Genomic DNA, 16747 nt, shown 5'->3' with positions numbered 1-16747 from the left:
GATGGTTAGTGAAAGAGTGCAACAGGTTCATCATCACTAAATTGTTCCCGGCCAATGCACCACCGGGTGCCATTTCCTTTTAACCTTGTCATTTTTCTCCTGTTTTTGGTTAGTTAGGGAGTGAGGTTAGTTTATGTTGTTTATTTTATGTTTTGTTTTGAGGTAAGTTAATTCCACTCCTTAATACTAGATACTTGGGTTTGGTTTATTATTTTGGCCTTTCCCCCTTCTGAAGTTTTATGTTAATGCTTCCTGTATTTTGTATTATGTAATAAATTGAAAATATTATTTCAAATCTCTTGTTGTGTTGTGAAGCGCTGAGGTCAGGAGAGGGTCATTTCTACTTTTTTCAGTTATATCGCCCTAACCCCCTAGCGCCAAAAAGGGGGCGACATAACAGAATTGGGGGCTCGTTTAAAAACAAAATATTTTTCATTGTTGGTAGTTAAACCACTTGTGCCATTGTTGCTTTGTTGATAGGGTAAGTAGTAGTCTTTTTATTTATAGTCTGGCTGTGAGAGGAGATAGTGGATTGTTATGGCTTTTGATTTCATTTCGTTTACACTGTTTCCTAGCACTGAACAGCACTGAAAAGATGACCTGCTGCAGGTTGCAGACTTCTTTAATATAACAGTTCCCCGCCATAAAACTAAGCGGATTATCAAGGAAACCCTTTATAATGAGCCGGTAGAGCAGCGTATCTTGCCAGATGAGTCTGAGGAAGAAGGGGCTAGTGTAGCTGTTCCAGAACAAGACTCTGAAAGAAAGCCTCCCCCTGCCCCTCAGTCTCCAACACCTGAAAGGTGCATGCTCTGCTGCGACGACACTGTCCGTACACTTGTCTGCCTCTGTTTGTCTGCCAGTCTAGTCTGTGTCCAATCGTAAACTTGTCTTTCGTGTCAGTCGATGTTTTGTACAGTCCTGTGTCCGTCTAACCACCTACAAGTATTATCATGAGGAATGAGGTGCTAAAAACAATCTGGATCCTAATTATCACCGTATGGATCATCACCGGTGAGAACTGCGCGCTGCTACAGGAGCAGGATAACACCAGGGGACTCACCTTCACCTGGGAAGACCTGCTACAACTCCGGCTGTCCACGCTAGGCAGGATGAAACCATCGGTGTCCCTTCCGCCAGAAATCCGACGGAGGAAGAGAGGTAGGAGAGGGGGTGTTTGCACCCGGCTGAGGAATCGACCCTTCAGACCTCCGCTACCATCCATCATCCTGGCTAATGTGCAGTCCCTCCGGAGCAAGACTGATATACTCCATGCCAAATGCAGGGTGCAGAGGTCCTACAAAGAAGCCGGTATCCTGGCACTAACGGAGACCTGGCTGAACGACACCGTTCCTGACAATGAGGTACAGCTTGACAACTTCAACATCTTCAGGGCGGACCGGACTGGGAATTCGGGCAAGGAGCGGGGTGGGGGGGTCTGCATGTACGTTAACAACAGATGGTGCAACAACATCAAAGTTCATGGCCAGGTATCCACACCGAACCTGGAGATGCTGACACTGTCCATGCGCCCCTTCCACCTCCCAAGGGAATTCCCCACCATAGTGGTCAGCTGTGTTTACATCTCGTCCAGTGCGAACGTCACAGCAGCAGCTGAGCTAGTTGTTAGCACCGTTATCAGCATGCAGGCGAAGTACCCCGATGCTCCGGTGTTCATTATGGGCGACTTTAACAGCTGCAGGCTTGACAGTTCACTACCCTCCTTCCAACAATACGTGGACATTCCAACTAGGAGGAAGAACACACTGGACCTGTGTTATGGGAACATTAACAACGCATACACCTCCCGTGCTCACCCGCCACTCGGTTTTGCAGACCACAACGTCATCACCCTACTTCCGCTCTACAGACAGGCTCTGAAACGAGAAAAGCCTGAGACCCACAGCGCCAAACAGTGGTCGGAGGACGCCACGGCGGAGCTGCAAGGCTGCTTTGCATGCACGGACTGCTGTGTCTTTGAGGGGAATCTGGAGGAAAGGGTCCCTGTCATCACGGATTATATACAATTCTGTGTTGACACAATCATACCAACAAGGACTGAACAGTAAACACAAACTACAGGATAAATCAGACCCAAGCTCTTTTGCCATAGAATTAAACAACTTCTACTCCAGATTCGACACAGTGGACCACTCAGACACCTGTAAGACTCTACTGGAGGCCATTCCCACCATGGAACCAGACCCCCAGGTCCCATTTACAACCGAGGACGTGTGTCAGCAGCTGAGGAGATGCAAGCCTGGGAAAGCTCCGGGTCCAGACGGCATCCTTGCCCGGGTGCTAAGGGACTGCGCAGCTGAGCACTACCCCACCATCTATTCATTGTTTGCCGAGTCATACAAAACCGCTACTGTACCAGTGCTATGGAAAACATCTACTATTATACCAATACCCAAGAAACCCCGCCCCTCCGAACTCAACCACTACCGGCCAGTTGCACTCACCTCAATAATCATGAAATGCCTGGAAAAACTGATCCTCAGAACCCTCCTCCCAGTTGTCAGCCCACAGCTGGACAGCCACCAGTTTGCCTACAAGGCCAGGAGAGGGACGGAGGATGCTGTGGCATGTCTCCTCCACTCCCTCCTCCAACATCTTGAAACACCTACAAACTTCGCCAGATTACTCTTCATTGACTTCAGTTCTGCCTTCAACACCATCCAACGCCACCTGATGATCAACAAACTCCACCACCTGCACGTCTCCCCGACCCTCATCCACTGGTTCCACAACTTCCTCAGTGACAGACCACAAGCCGTCAAGATAAGTGCAGTCACATCACCACTCACCACAATTAACACCGGCGCCCCACAGGGGTGTGTCCTAAGCCCCTTCCCCTTCACCCTCTACACCAATGACTGCGTCAGTCCCACACCCATCACCACATACTTCAAATACTCTGATGACACTGCTGTACTTGCACTTCTCAATGACAATAACTCCATATCTGCATACCAAGACTCCATTTCCCACCTCACACAATGGTGCACCGACAACTACCTTCAGCTTAACATCAGTAAAACCAAGGAACTTGTAATCACCAACACCAGAACACCATCTGACACAATCCACAACCCCACCTGCATCAACAACGACACCGTAGAAATAGTGGACTGTTTCAAATACCTTGGACTCACCCTGGACAATAAACTCAGCTTTGAGCAACACACCACTGACATACAAAAACGCAGTCAACAGAGACTCTATGCCATCCGTAAGCTCAGATCACTTTCTGTTGCCCCCTGTCACCTGCTCCTTCTGTACAAAAGCATAGTCCAGCCCATCCTCCTCTACTGCCTTCCCTGCTTTTTCAACATGCTAACTGCTGCCAACAGAAACAGACTCACACGCATCACTCATACCGCAGCCAAAGCAATAGGCCTCCCCACCCCTAATCTATCAGATCTCAACAGTAAATTCACCAAGAACAGAGCACAGACCATCGCTCATGACCCCACCCACCCCCTCAATCCCTTCTTCATTCTGCTTCCATCAAGACGCAGATACAGGGCTATGGGGTGGAAGCGAGTACGCTTTGGGAAAAGCTTTGTGCCCTCTGCAATAGCAGCACTGAACAACACAGAGCGGTGATGGATCACTGTGCCGCCCTCATTCCTCTGTAATGCCAACTGGTGATGGTTTTCCTGTTTGTATCTGTGTAATGTGATGTATATGTGCTGTATATGTGCTGTTGTGATATATGTGCTGTATATGTGCTGTTAACATCTATGTGGGTGGGGTATGTGGTAACAGGGTGGTAGGTGAAGAACCGTAATTGTGTGTACCTATGTATTTCATGTCTGTGAGGCTTGTATGGTATGTGAAAACAAATTTCCTATGTAAGGACAAATAAACAAACTAACTAACTAACTAACCTCTCTATGACCCAACATTGGCATTAAAGCTAAAAGAGTTGGACCTGGAAATTAAAAGACAGGAGCGCGAAACACAGATGCTTCGCGTGCATGAGGTGGAGTTAATGACTGTGGGCTCCCAGAGGCCTCGTCAAGGGCCTAGACCTACTTATGCTCCTGTTCCTCCTCATACTCCAGCTCCTGCTACCTCCTCTGTCCTCCTCTGTCCTCCTCCTCTGCTGCCAGAAATGCACCTGATCCTGCTGCTCCAGTTTCTACTGTCTTTGATGTCAGTAAATATATAAAGCTCGTGCTACCTTTCAGAGAGTCTGAAGTACACTCATATTTTATTGCTTTTGAGCGAGTGGCTGTCAAATTGAATTGGCCAAGAGACATGTGGGCCCTGCTTTTACAGTGTAACCTTGTTGGTAAAGCACAAGAGGTGTGTTCAGCCTTGCCAATTGAACTGTCCCTTGATTACGATGCTGTCAAAACTGCAGTTCTTAGGGCCTTTGAGTTAGTTCCTGAGGCCTACCGGCAGAAGTTCCGTAATTATGTGAAAACAGCCAGACAAACTTTTGTTGAATTCGCGAGGGAAAAGAAATTTCTTTTTGAGAAATGGTGTTTAGCCACACACACAGAGAGCTTTGAGCAGCTCCAAGAATGAATGTTTTTGGAGACTTTAAAAATGGTCTTCCAGAAAATGTTGTTGTTCATTTGAATGAGCAGAAGGTGACCTCTCTGTCTGCTGCCGCAGTACTAGCCGATGAGTTTGTGTTGACACATCGCTCCATTTTTACTCCCTCTATGCGTCAGGACAGGACTCAGTCCTCAGCTTGGCTGCCTTAAAGTACTGTTGCACACTGTGTATTTGAAATGTGATTTGATGAGCGGATATGTCAAATTGGGTGTTCGCAAACAGTTGCCAGTTGAGGGTGTCACTGTCATTCTCGGGAATGACCTTGCAGGTGGTAAGGTTTTCCCGCATCCTATTTTGTCTGGCAGTCCATCTGCTTGTGATGTTGATTTAACCAGGCAATTTCCTTCTGTATTTCCTGCTTGCGCTGTAACGCGTGCTCAGGCAAGGAAATGTGAGGATGCTGTTGATCTCTCTGATTCCTTCATGACTGCTCCTTGTGAGCCTATTGAGTGCAAGCTATCTGTTGAGCCTGATATTCCTGTGTCTGATCCTGTTGACCTGCCTGCCACTAAAGAGTTTGCTTTAGAAATGGGCAAAGGACAATTAAGCACTGCACAAAGGTCCGATCCATTTTACTTCACTGTATTGAGGCTGCAGTAGAAAAAGTTAATGTCCCTGAAACTGGTGTATGTTTCTTTTGGGATGATGGGGTACTCATGCGCAAGTGGACATCCCAGCTTGCTGAGGCGGGGTGGAATGCCACCTATCAAATAGTGTGCCTACAGGTTACCGTGACCATGTCTTGAAGTTGGCCCATGATCATGTTCTGTCTGGTCACCTAGGTGTAAATAAAACTTATCACCGTATTGCTAAGTACTTTTTCTGGCCTGGTTTAAAGTCAACTGTAGCAAAATACTGCCACTCTTGTCACACCCGTTGTCACGCCCGGCTATGCCGTGCTGGGTGTCTCTCTCCCTGACTTGGCCCTGTGTGGGTAATCCAGCCTGCATTTCCTACTGCTGCTGTTCTGTCGCCTTTAGGTGGAGCTGTTGCTGTGGGCCGCGCCGCGCTAATTGGTGGGCCGATGAGAGGGCTGGCTGCGCTCGTCGCTCCTCGCCCGTTCACCTTTTTGCTTTACACTTACATCATACTGATATGCACGACACTTTTGGTTTGCTTACCACTTACTGACTTCGGACAAATCATTCGTTAATAAACCAACATCATATTTAAACATTAAGTTCAGTGTGGTCTCCCCTATGTCAGCTCTACTTTGAGCCAAAACAGGAAGTGATGAGGACTGAAGTTGACTACCTGTTAAAGAATGGTTTTGCTAAACCCAGTCAAAGTCCCTGGAGTTCTCCCTGTTTACTGTTACCTAAACCTGATTCAACCTTTAGGTTCTGCACTGACTATCGTAAGGTTAACAGTGTCACCAAGCCTGACTCCTTCCCTCCCCACGGATGGAAGATTGTGTCGACAGGGTGGGAGCAGCCTGTTATGTCACCAAGTTGGACCTCCTTAAAGGTTATTGGCAGGTGCCCCTCACTCCCCGTGCAACTGAGATCTCTGCATTTGTAACACCAGATGATTTTATGGAATATTCAGTAATGGCCTTTGGGATGCGAAATGCACCCGCCACATTCCAACGCCTCATGCAGAAGGTCTTGTCTGGGGTACATAATTGTGAGGCATACCTGGACGATCTAGTCCTCTATTCCAACAGCTGGGACGAACATCTGGAGTCCTTGAACCAGGTGTTTTGCAGGCTTGCTGATGCTGCATTGACCCTAAGCCTTGCAAAGTGTGAGTTTGCAAAGGCAGTGGTTACTTACTTGGGTAAGCAGGTGGGACAGGGCCAAGTGAGGCCTGTTGAGGCAAAGGTGACAGCCATCCTTGATTTTCCTTTACCAACCAATAAGCGTGAGTTGCGCCGCTTCTTGGGAATGGCTAGATACTACCGTGGGTTTTGTCCACATTTTTATTCTGTTGTCTCTCCACTGACTAGTCTCCTTAGTTGTAAGGAAAAATTTGTGTGGAGTCCTGAATGTGTTTTTGCCGCTGTTAAAGATCTCCTCTGCCATGCCCCAGTTCTCTCTGCTTCCAACTTTAGTCTACCGTTTAAGTTAGAGGTAGACGTTTCATACACGTGTTTCAACACTGCATTTCGGTCGTTGCTTTTACCTACCATTACCTTACGCATGCCAGTTATGTACCTACCTACTTCCAAAACACCAAAGCTGCTTGCTGTCAGATTTGGTTCCGAGGGCACAAGTTCAGTGTATCAACAACACTCAATAACAGTTTATGTGATGTGTTAATCAATTAAATTCCAACAATTTCACAACAGCTAGTCCTGGAGTAGGCCATTCAACTAGCCCGCTTGCTTACGACGAGACTCAGGCTGCGCAGTCGGCACCCGCTTCCTTATTTGGGTTTTGGGTTGCCAGGTTTTCGCCTATAACAAAACGGTTGAAATTGAAACTAAGTGATCGTGTATGTGTAGGGTGTATTTTATATACGCAATCTGGCAACTTGGAAGATCAGACTAATAGAAAAAATGAATGGATCAATGATTTTAAAATGAAGTTTGATGACCATGCAAATTACGTGAGTTTTCCGGGAGAAATAACAAAACGGGAGGGTGCTGGGAGATGACCTTGAAATACGGGAGAACCCGGGAAAAACGGGAGTGTTGACAGGTATGCCCTAACCCCTAGCGCCAAAAAGGGGGCGACATAACAAAATTGATCAAGTTCAGATAAATTATATCACATGATGTACATGTAAAATACATAAATCCATATCAGGTTTAACAGTTGCGGTTCTTGGTGGCATGCTTAGTCATACCCATCATTCTTGAGCTGCAAGGGCCAACAGTAGCCTAGCTAAAACACAAACAAGTGCAAGATAAACCTGTGTATTTCATTGCAATCAGTACTCATTTACATTACATTACATTTGGCTGACGCTTTTTTAGCCAAAGCGACTAACAACATGGTAAACAGTTTAAGTTTTAGAGCAATTCTCAACAATTTTAGGACAATTTAAAAAACATTAGAGTACAGTAAGAATAAGTGCATCAGTGAGTGCTGTTTTTAACAGTTACTTGTCAGTTTAAGACGGCTGGTGAGTGTTAGGATCAGCAAGACTTGTTGTAAGTGTTGCTATGAGAGGAGATGTTCTCTAAAGAGCTGTGTCTTCAGGAGTTTTTTGAAAATGGAGAGGGATGTCTCTGCCCTTGTAGGAACTGGCAGTGTGTTCCACCAACGAGGAACAACAGATGAGAAAAGTTTGGATTGGCCTGAGCGTACCGGTGGTAGAGCTAGACGTCGTTCGTCTGAGGAGCGCAGCGGTCTGGAGGTAGCGTATGTCTGTATGAGGGCATTCAAGTAGGTGGGAGCAGAACCGGAGACTACTTAGTAGGCAAGCGTTAGAGCCTTGAATTTGATGCGGGCCGCCATAGGTAGCCAGTGTAGCTGGATGAGCAGCGGGGTAACGTGCCCTTTTGGGTTGGTTGTAGACCAGGCGTGCCGCCGCATTCTGGATCATCTGAAGTGGTTTCACTGCGCAGGCTGGGAGACCTGTCAGGAGGGCGTTGCAGTAGTCGAGTCGTGAGATGACTATTGCCTGAACCAGAAGTTGGGTAGCATCTTGAGTCAAGTAAGTCCTGATTTTCCGTATGTTGTAGAGTGCGAAACGGCATGACCGGGCGACTGAGGCAACATGATCTGAGAAGTTTAGTTGGTTGTCGAGAACAACTCCTAGATTTCTTGCAGTCCTGGTAGGTGAAACAGACAGGGAGTCAAATTTGATGTTGATGTCGTGGTGTATGGTAGGTTTAGCTGGGAGGACCAGCAGTTCAGTCTTTGAGAGGTTCAGCTGGAGGTGGTGTGCCTTCATCCATATAGCTATGTCTGAGAGGCAATCCGAGATCCGTGCTGAAACCAAGGGGTTATCAGGTGGAAAGGACAGATAGAGCTGTGTGTCGTCTGCATAGCAGTGGTGAGAAGCCATGCGAACGGATAATCTGTCCCAAGGAGGTGGTGTAGATAGCAAAGAGAAGGGGGCCCAGCACTGAGCCCTGGGGGACCCCTGTGGTGAGATGGTGAGGTGCAGATAGCTGACCAAGCCATGATACGTTAAACGAGCGTCCTGTGATTAACCATGTCAAAGGCAGCCGATAAGTCAAGCAGAATGAGTACTGATGACCGAGCGGTCGTCCTGGCTTCTTTTAAGGCTTCTGTTACAGACAGCAGAGCCGTTTCGGTAGAGTGGCCGCTTTTGAACCCAGACTGATTTGGATCCAGAAGGTTGTTCTGTGAAAGGAAGTCAGAGACCTGTTTGGAGACTGCTGTTCAATGCCTTTGGATAGGAAAGGTAGGAGTGAGACAGGGCGGTAGTTCTCGACTTGAGCAGGGTTGAGAGAAGCTTTCTTAAGTAATGGTGTTACCTGGGCCATTTTGAACGCTGTTGGAAATGTGCCGGAGGTTAGTGAGGCATTGATCACATGTGTGTTAGCTGGTGCGATGGTCGGGCTGATGGACTGAAGTAGGCTTGTAGGTATAGGGTTCAGCGAGCATGTGGTAGGACGGCTGCATGTCAGGAGTGTAGATACTTCACTCTCGGAGAGAGGTGTGAATGCTGAAAAAGATGTTCCAGCAGTCCCTAGAGGTTGTAGGAGTGCGGTATCTGAGTCAGATGCGTTGAGTGGGCATGTAGAGAATTGACTGCTCATTGCCGCCACTTTGTTTGTAAAAAATGAGGCGAGGGTATCTGCAGTAAGTCTGGATGGAGGAGGAGGCAGCTGAGGGTTGAGTAGCGATTTGAAGGTTGAGAAAAGTTTTCGAGTGTCTGTAGCGCTGTTGATTTTGTCATTGTAGAAAGCCGTCTTAGCAGCAGTGATGCTGGCTGAGAAGGAGGTCAGGAGTGTCTGGTAGTTTTTGAGGTCATCAGTTAGTTTGGATTTGTGCCATTTCCTCTCCGCGGCTCTGAGTTTGGTGCGCTGCGATCGGAGGGTATCATTTAGCCATGGATGAGAGTGTTTGGATCGAGCTGGCCTTGTGGTAAGAGGGCACAGCTCGTCTAGACACGAGCTCAGTGTGGAGCAGAGCGAGTCTGTGGCCTCATTAACCTCCAGAGAGGAGAAGGTGTTGAGTGGAGGTAGAGCGGAGGCAACCACAGAGGAAAAGTGCGTCGGAGACAGGAACGTGGCGGAACGTGACCATCGGCTGAGGAGCCGGAGCCTGTTCTGTCAGGCTGACGTTGAACTAGATGAAGAAGTGGTCAGAAAGATGGAGAGGCGTCACCAAGAGGGTGTCTGTGCTGCAGTTCCGAGTGAAGATCAAGTCAAGCTCTTTGCCAGCTTTGTGAGTCAGTGGGCTTTGAACCAGTTTGAGATTAAAGGAGTGGATCAGGGCCAAAAAGTCCGCTGAGCCTGGGGCATCTAAGTGGATGTTCATATCGCAGAGAAAAAGAAGCGGACAGTCATGCTCAGGGATGGAGGACAGCAGAGTGTCAAGTTCGTCCATAAAGTCGCCTAGTTGGCCTGGAGGGCGGTAGATGACCAGCACGTAGAGTTTTGCTGGGGCGATCACTGTGATGGCATGGAATTCGAATGCGCCATATTTGTTTGAAGGCAGTAGCGAGGTGAATTTCCATTTGTTGGAGATCAGCAGGCCCGTCCCACCTCCTCGTCCAGATGGGCGAGGGGTGTGGGATAGTGTAAGGTTAGTGGAAAATGCAGCAGGGGTGGCAGTGTTCTCTGGTTTGATCCAAGTCTCAGTGAGAGCAAGGAGTTGCAACGAAAGGTGGTTGGCATAGCCAGCTATGAAGTCCGATTTGTTGACTGCGTATTGACCGTTCCACAAGCCCATGGAGAAGGAGGTTTCTGTAGGTGAGGACCGTTGAAGTTGCTGGAGGTTAAGGCGATTTCTGCCCCTTTTGGCATGATGCCGTTTTCTGCGATGGCCGGTGATAACAGATATGGTGGTACTCATATAGTACATCGTTTCCTACAAATACAGACCTGGTTTGTATCATATTTATAACTTTAGGCTAGTGAAAGACTGAAAGACAGTGAGTGACTTAGGCTTACTATTCACATTATAGGCAATAAATAATTACAAAACAGCCAGATCTGCAAACTCAAACAAGACATACGATTAATAAACAAAACCTGTGGTATTGTTAATTCATTCAGTTTATCCATTTCTTTTTGCATGTCTTTCTCTTTTTTGCTGTAAGGAGTCCTATACTGTCCTGTAATGTTTCTATACTGATCAAACTCCTGATCATGTGAACTGTTGATTAATTACCCTACCACATGATGGTATGACCTCATGGTGGGCCCATTGTCACATATTGCTGCTACAACAACTTCTGATTATATCTCTAACCTTTGCCTTTTTCACAGGAGAAACTAACTAGGAAGCAGGAAATGTAATGTGTACATTGTCATGTCTTGATTAATGCACTCTCACTACAACAATGGTCTCAAGTCTCATCAAAGTACTCTCAAATCAGATGACCTCCAACCATGTGATCCCAAATCAGCTGACCTCCAATCATGTGATCCATATCAATGTAACTAACCACAAACTAGGTAGCCTATTTAAGTGAGGTTCACAGAGCATTCTAGGAGCCATTCTGTAGTCAGAATCTCCCGCACCACTAAGGTGTGTAGTCATCATCCTCTGAGCTGGTATGTTCATTCTCTGATTGCTTCATATGGTTTCCTAAATGTTCCTTTAACCTGTTTTCGTAACTTTCACATTATTCATTTAGATGTACCTTCTATAATGTATTGGATGAATAGCTTGTATCTGACATAAATTGTTATGCTTTGACCCGCATAGTTTTCTAGAATTTCTTTAGATATCCCTCAAAGTTTAAGATGTGCCAGGGGGAACGGCTAGGATTAGTCCCTAGGGCCGTGGGGCTAAATCAGTGAAAGTAGGCATGCTACCAGGAGAACTGGCCATCGTATTGTACTGTGGTGGGTCACTGATTTTATTAGTAGTCTGGAATTAGACAGCTAACCTTAGCACACCCTGAACCCTCTGTAGCTTCGGTAAGATGTTCTGTCCAGATGAGTATAGTGGTCCAGGCCAGCACTATAGCCTCTGACCAACTTTCACACTAGGATCATTACTCAGTAAATGGCGCCTCCCGAATTAGTCGGCCGAGGAGGGCCTTGCACACTATTCTTGAGGAAGTTGAGTCTAATTAAATAGCTAGAAGGCATTCTTGTAACAGTATCGTGGGTAGGCTTACATCGGCCTACTATGGATAGTAATATTACTTTGACTGAAACTTCTCCATATCTAGCGGGGTCAGAATCATTACATTACATTACATTACATTTAGCAGACACTTCTTGACCAAAGTGACTTACATATGTCAGCTATTACAAGGGATCACATTGTCCCCGGAGCAACTTGGGGTTAAGTGCCTTGCTCAAGGGCACAGCGGTGGAAGCCGGGAATTGAACCGACAACTTTCAGGCTACTGCACGCTAGCCCAGCTCCTTAACCACTACACTACCACCACCCCATCACAGAATCATTAGGTTAACAGGGGTTCTATAATCAATTGTTATTTCCAACAGCGCGCGGACAGCTTCACGATTTCCTTCGACCACTCCCAGTTCCCTCATTGGTCCTGACGAGTGACGTCTTATATTGCCAATCCATCTAAATTCCGCAAGGCTCATTATGAATGAATTATAATTGACATTATGAGTAATCATTCCCTTTCCTTTGAATTTACACAGTATTTCACACAAACAAACATAATAGCAACAGCGACAGATGGTAACTATTGATTTTATAACACTATTGGCTTAACGAGACACAAATAGGACAGCATGCGGTTGCTCCAGTAGAACATAAGTTACATCTTTGCCTAGTTCGAATATAAGTAGGCACTACGTTCGAATTTATAAAGTAACTGAAGTTACTGGAGTTCGTCAGGAAACTGGCTATAGGGGACATGTGGGTGGACGTGGATGTGTTGGACATGGACGTGTTGGACGTGGACGTAGCAGACGTGTTGGACGTGGAAGTCAGCGTGGTGTAATTGGACTTGGGAGTAGACAAATGGACCAACAACAGTTACAATGACCCTGATATCAGCAATGTTTTGCCTCCATTTACACCTAAACGCCCATGTGGTGTTCACTCCTTAGAGATTGCATGACCACAGCTCTGAATTTTTTCCAATTATTTTTCACTACTCAAATGATAACTGACATTTGTAACCACACCAATCGTATGCCCATCTGCACGTCGCAGGTCAATCACACTTGCTGGGTAGACACAACCCCTGAAGAGATCCACCGACTGATGGCACTTTTTATGTATGTATTTGACTGGTTAGGGTAACTCCAGACACTAAGGGCCCTATTTTGACCCAACACAAAGAGTATTGTTATCATGACGCAAAGCTTATTCCTATCGTACATTCTGATTTTTCACCATGCGAATCTGTTTTATTGAACAATGCGCTCAGGGGTGTGGCAATTAACGACAACTAAGGTGAGGTCTTGGCGCATTATCTAAAAATCACTATCTTACACTATCTAAAAAGCATTACGCCACTGACCAAGAAAACCCTGGCTGAAGACACAGCTGAAGACACACTGTCACGAGATGTACAGTAAGCAGCAACTCCTCTAATGTCCTTAGGTTTTTTATTCAGTCATTTGGGGTATTATTGGGGTAAGTATTGCTTTTTTCAGGCTATGTTTTCGATGGTAACCCATGTCAGTCAATAGTGAAAGTAATTAAATGTATATAAAGAAGCCAGGGCGACCGCTCGATCATCAGTACTCATTCTGCTTGACTTATCGGCTGCCTTTGACACCACATCCTTCTCTCTATACTCGCTAACATGGGAATCTCCGGTTCTGCTCTCTCCTGGTTTGAATCCTACCTCACAGGACGCTCGTTTAACGCATCATGGCTTGGTCAGCTATCTGCACCTCACCATCTCACCACAGGGGTCCCCCAGGGCTCAGTGCTGGGCCCCCTTCTCTTTGCTATCTACACCACCTCCTTGGGACAGATTATCCGTTCGCATGGCTTCTCACCACTGCTATGCAGACGACACACAGCTCTATCTGTCCTTTCCACCTGATAACCCCTTGGTTTCAGCACGGATCTCGGATTGCCTCTCAGACATAGCTATATGGATGAAGGCACACCACCTCCAGCTGAACCTCTCAAAGACTGAACTGCTGGTCCTCCCAGCTAAACCTACCATACACCACGACATCAACATCAAATTTGACTCCCTGTCTGTTTCACCTACCAGGACTGCAAGAAATCTAGGAGTTGTTCTCGACAACCAACTAAACTTCTCAGATCATGTTGCCTCAGTCGCCCGGTCATGCCGTTTCGCACTCTACAACATACGGAAAATCAGGACTTACTTGACTCAAGATGCTACCCAACTTCTGGTTCAGGCAATAGTCATCTCACGACTCGACTACTGCAACGCCCTCCTGACAGGTCTCCCAGCCTGCGCAGTGAAACCACTTCAGCGCCTGGTCTCCAGACCGCTGCGCTCCTCAGACGAACGACGTCTAGATCTACCACCGGTACGCTCAAGCCAATCCAAACTTTTCTCATCTGTTGTTCCTCGTTGGTGGAACGCACTGCCAGTTCCTACAAGGGCAGGGACATCCTTCTCCATTTTCAAAAAACTCCTGAAGACCCAGCTCTTTAGAGAACATCTCCTCTCATAGCTTCACTTACACCAAGTCTTACGGATCCTAGCACTCACCAGCCGTCTTAAACTGACAAGTAACTGGTAAAAACAGCACTCACTGATGCACTTATTCTTACTGTACTCTAATGTTTTTAAATTGTCCTAAAATTGTTGAGAATTGCTCTAAAGCTTAAACTGTTTACCATGTTGTTAGTCGCTTTGGCTAAAAAAGCGTCAGCCAAATGTAATGTAATGTAATATAACTGTTTTGTTGTTGACTATGACACCACGGTGAAGTTAGTTGCACTTTGCCAATGACTTCAAATAATAGACAAGTGCAGATGCGTGTAGGCTATACTCTGCTAGGTTTTAGTAAAGCATGGTTTAGTGGAATACCTGTTCCATACGGTCTCGCGTGCAAGCAGATTCCTTCAAATGCGCTGTTTGAAGTTGCGCTTCTTGATGTTAAAGAAAATGACAGATGTCATTTTCATTGGTTTAAAGGATGTTACGCCCAAACACACCCATAAGTGATTAAGAAACATAAGACCAACCTTTTTGCCTCAGGTGCCAACGTTTGATAACAAAACCACCCCAATGTGGACTGGACAAACCCCGAAATTTGTTTAAGCTATTTACAAGTGACCATGCGTTTTAGATTGCTAAGCTATAGCCCTAACAAATACTGGAGCGCCAAATCCCTATATCACAGCCTTTGGGCAAGGAAAATCATGCCGAGAATACGACTCAAGGCACTAATGGCTCTGTTATAAGTTGTCGATCCAACCACTGAAACTCCAGGTAATAAACTAAGAAAAGGGCAGTCTTTTGTTGATGACTTCAAAGCCAGGTGTCATTTTTTGGGCCGATTCCGATTCTGATTCTTTAACCTGCCAATACCGATGTTATCCGATTCTGATTTCAGTTCTTCTAACCACTTTACAGCACATATCTTTTCTTATAGCTTATCTATCAGGCTTTAAGAAAAAACACAAACTTTTATTGAGATTTCATTAGGTCATTAGGAGATTTCATTAGGTTTCATTAGCAACAAGAAATAGTTAAAGGAGAATTCCGGCGTGATATTGACCTAAAGTGTATCGAAACATGATACCGAGTGTGAACGTATGTCTCATAGCCCATCTCGGCTTGTCCCCTGCACTCCAAAATCTGGCGCTAGTTAGCCGATGCTACCAACATCTTTTTCAATAGTGGTGCTTAGGCATCGGGCTAGCCATGCAAATAAATCACTGTTTTACACCCATTTACGAGGCTCAATGTATCTCCACACTTCATTGGTAGACTTCCGAGGGCCCTGACATTTAAAACGAGACATTGAGAACTTTGAAAAAGCACTGGTAGTTTACTTGCAAGACGATTTATACAGACAGTATCTTCACGAAGTTTAGCGTTTGCAGCCATCTTGAATTTAGTCACGATAAGTCGAGCAACGAGTAAGAATGAACAGCTATGATAAGGGATCAGATTCCAAAAATAATTCAGTGGAAATGCATGGATTCCAGTTGCTGCTACTGGAAGAAACTGGAATCCATGCATTTCCACTGAATTATTTTTGGAATCTGATCCCTTATCATACCTGTTCATTCTTACTCGTTGCTCGACTTATCGTGACTAAATTCAAGATGGCTGCAAACGTTAAACTTCGTGAAGATACTGTCTGTATAAATCGTCTTGTAAGTAAACTACCAGTGCTTTTTCAAAGTTCTCAATGTCTCGTTTTAAATGTCAGGGCCCTAGGAAGTCTACCAATGAAGTGTGGAGATACATTGAGCCTCGTAAATGGGTGTAAAACAGTGATTTATTTGCATGGCTAGCCCGATGCCGAAGCACCACTACTGAAAAAGTTGTTGGTAGCATTGGCTAACTAGCGCCAGATTTTGGAGTGCAGGGGACAAGTCGAGATGGGCTATGAGACATACGTTCACACTCGGTATCATGTTTCAATACACTTTAGGTCAATATCACACCGGAATTCTCCTTTAAGGAGTCAATTTTTGTCCATTTTTGCTCAGACCAGAAAGAGTTAAATGCGACACTTGTTTGACCCTGGGTCGATTAGTTAAGTTGTCTTAAGTTATGGTGGTGCAACTGAAATTTAGAACAGCACTAGTTTGAGACTAGCTATTCCGAACATTAGGTTATCAACTTTGCACTCAAACTTACCAGAAGTTACGTTCTACTGGTGCAACCGGCTGCAGAATTAAGCAATAAGCCCCGTTGTAGAAAGCGTAACCTACGGACTCTATCTACAGCTCACATTTACTGTTAATGGGAGCAGCCATCTAGAAAATTCGAAATCGGGGCACTTGACTGACAAGTAGAAATGACTTAAAGGGGCTTTCCATTTGCACCTTCCTGGCTCAGAGGCCCACAGCATGCTGAGACACCTGCTACTGGCACTATAGCAGAGAAGGATAGGTCAAAAAATCGGACTTCACTTCATCCGCGAACAGAGCAAAAACACTGGGTCAGGGAGGGGAGAAAATACATCAGGCTACGC

The 16747-nt window shown here is 45.9% G+C and overlaps 1 protein-coding gene across 1 annotated transcript in view; it reads right to left on the bottom strand.

Annotated features, from left to right (window-relative positions):
- efemp1 (EGF containing fibulin extracellular matrix protein 1) overlaps positions 1–16747 on the bottom strand; it is a 62702-nt gene that overhangs the window by 42565 nt on the left and 3390 nt on the right. The gene's annotated exons all lie outside the window — the stretch shown is intronic.

Source organism: Alosa sapidissima, chromosome 16 (genome assembly GCF_018492685.1).
Source record: "Alosa sapidissima isolate fAloSap1 chromosome 16, fAloSap1.pri, whole genome shotgun sequence".
In the NCBI taxonomy this organism is placed as follows: Eukaryota; Metazoa; Chordata; class Actinopteri; order Clupeiformes; family Clupeidae; genus Alosa; species Alosa sapidissima.
The sequence above is the reverse complement of the archived record's forward strand: the minus strand, read 5'-3'. Positions and strand labels throughout refer to the sequence as shown.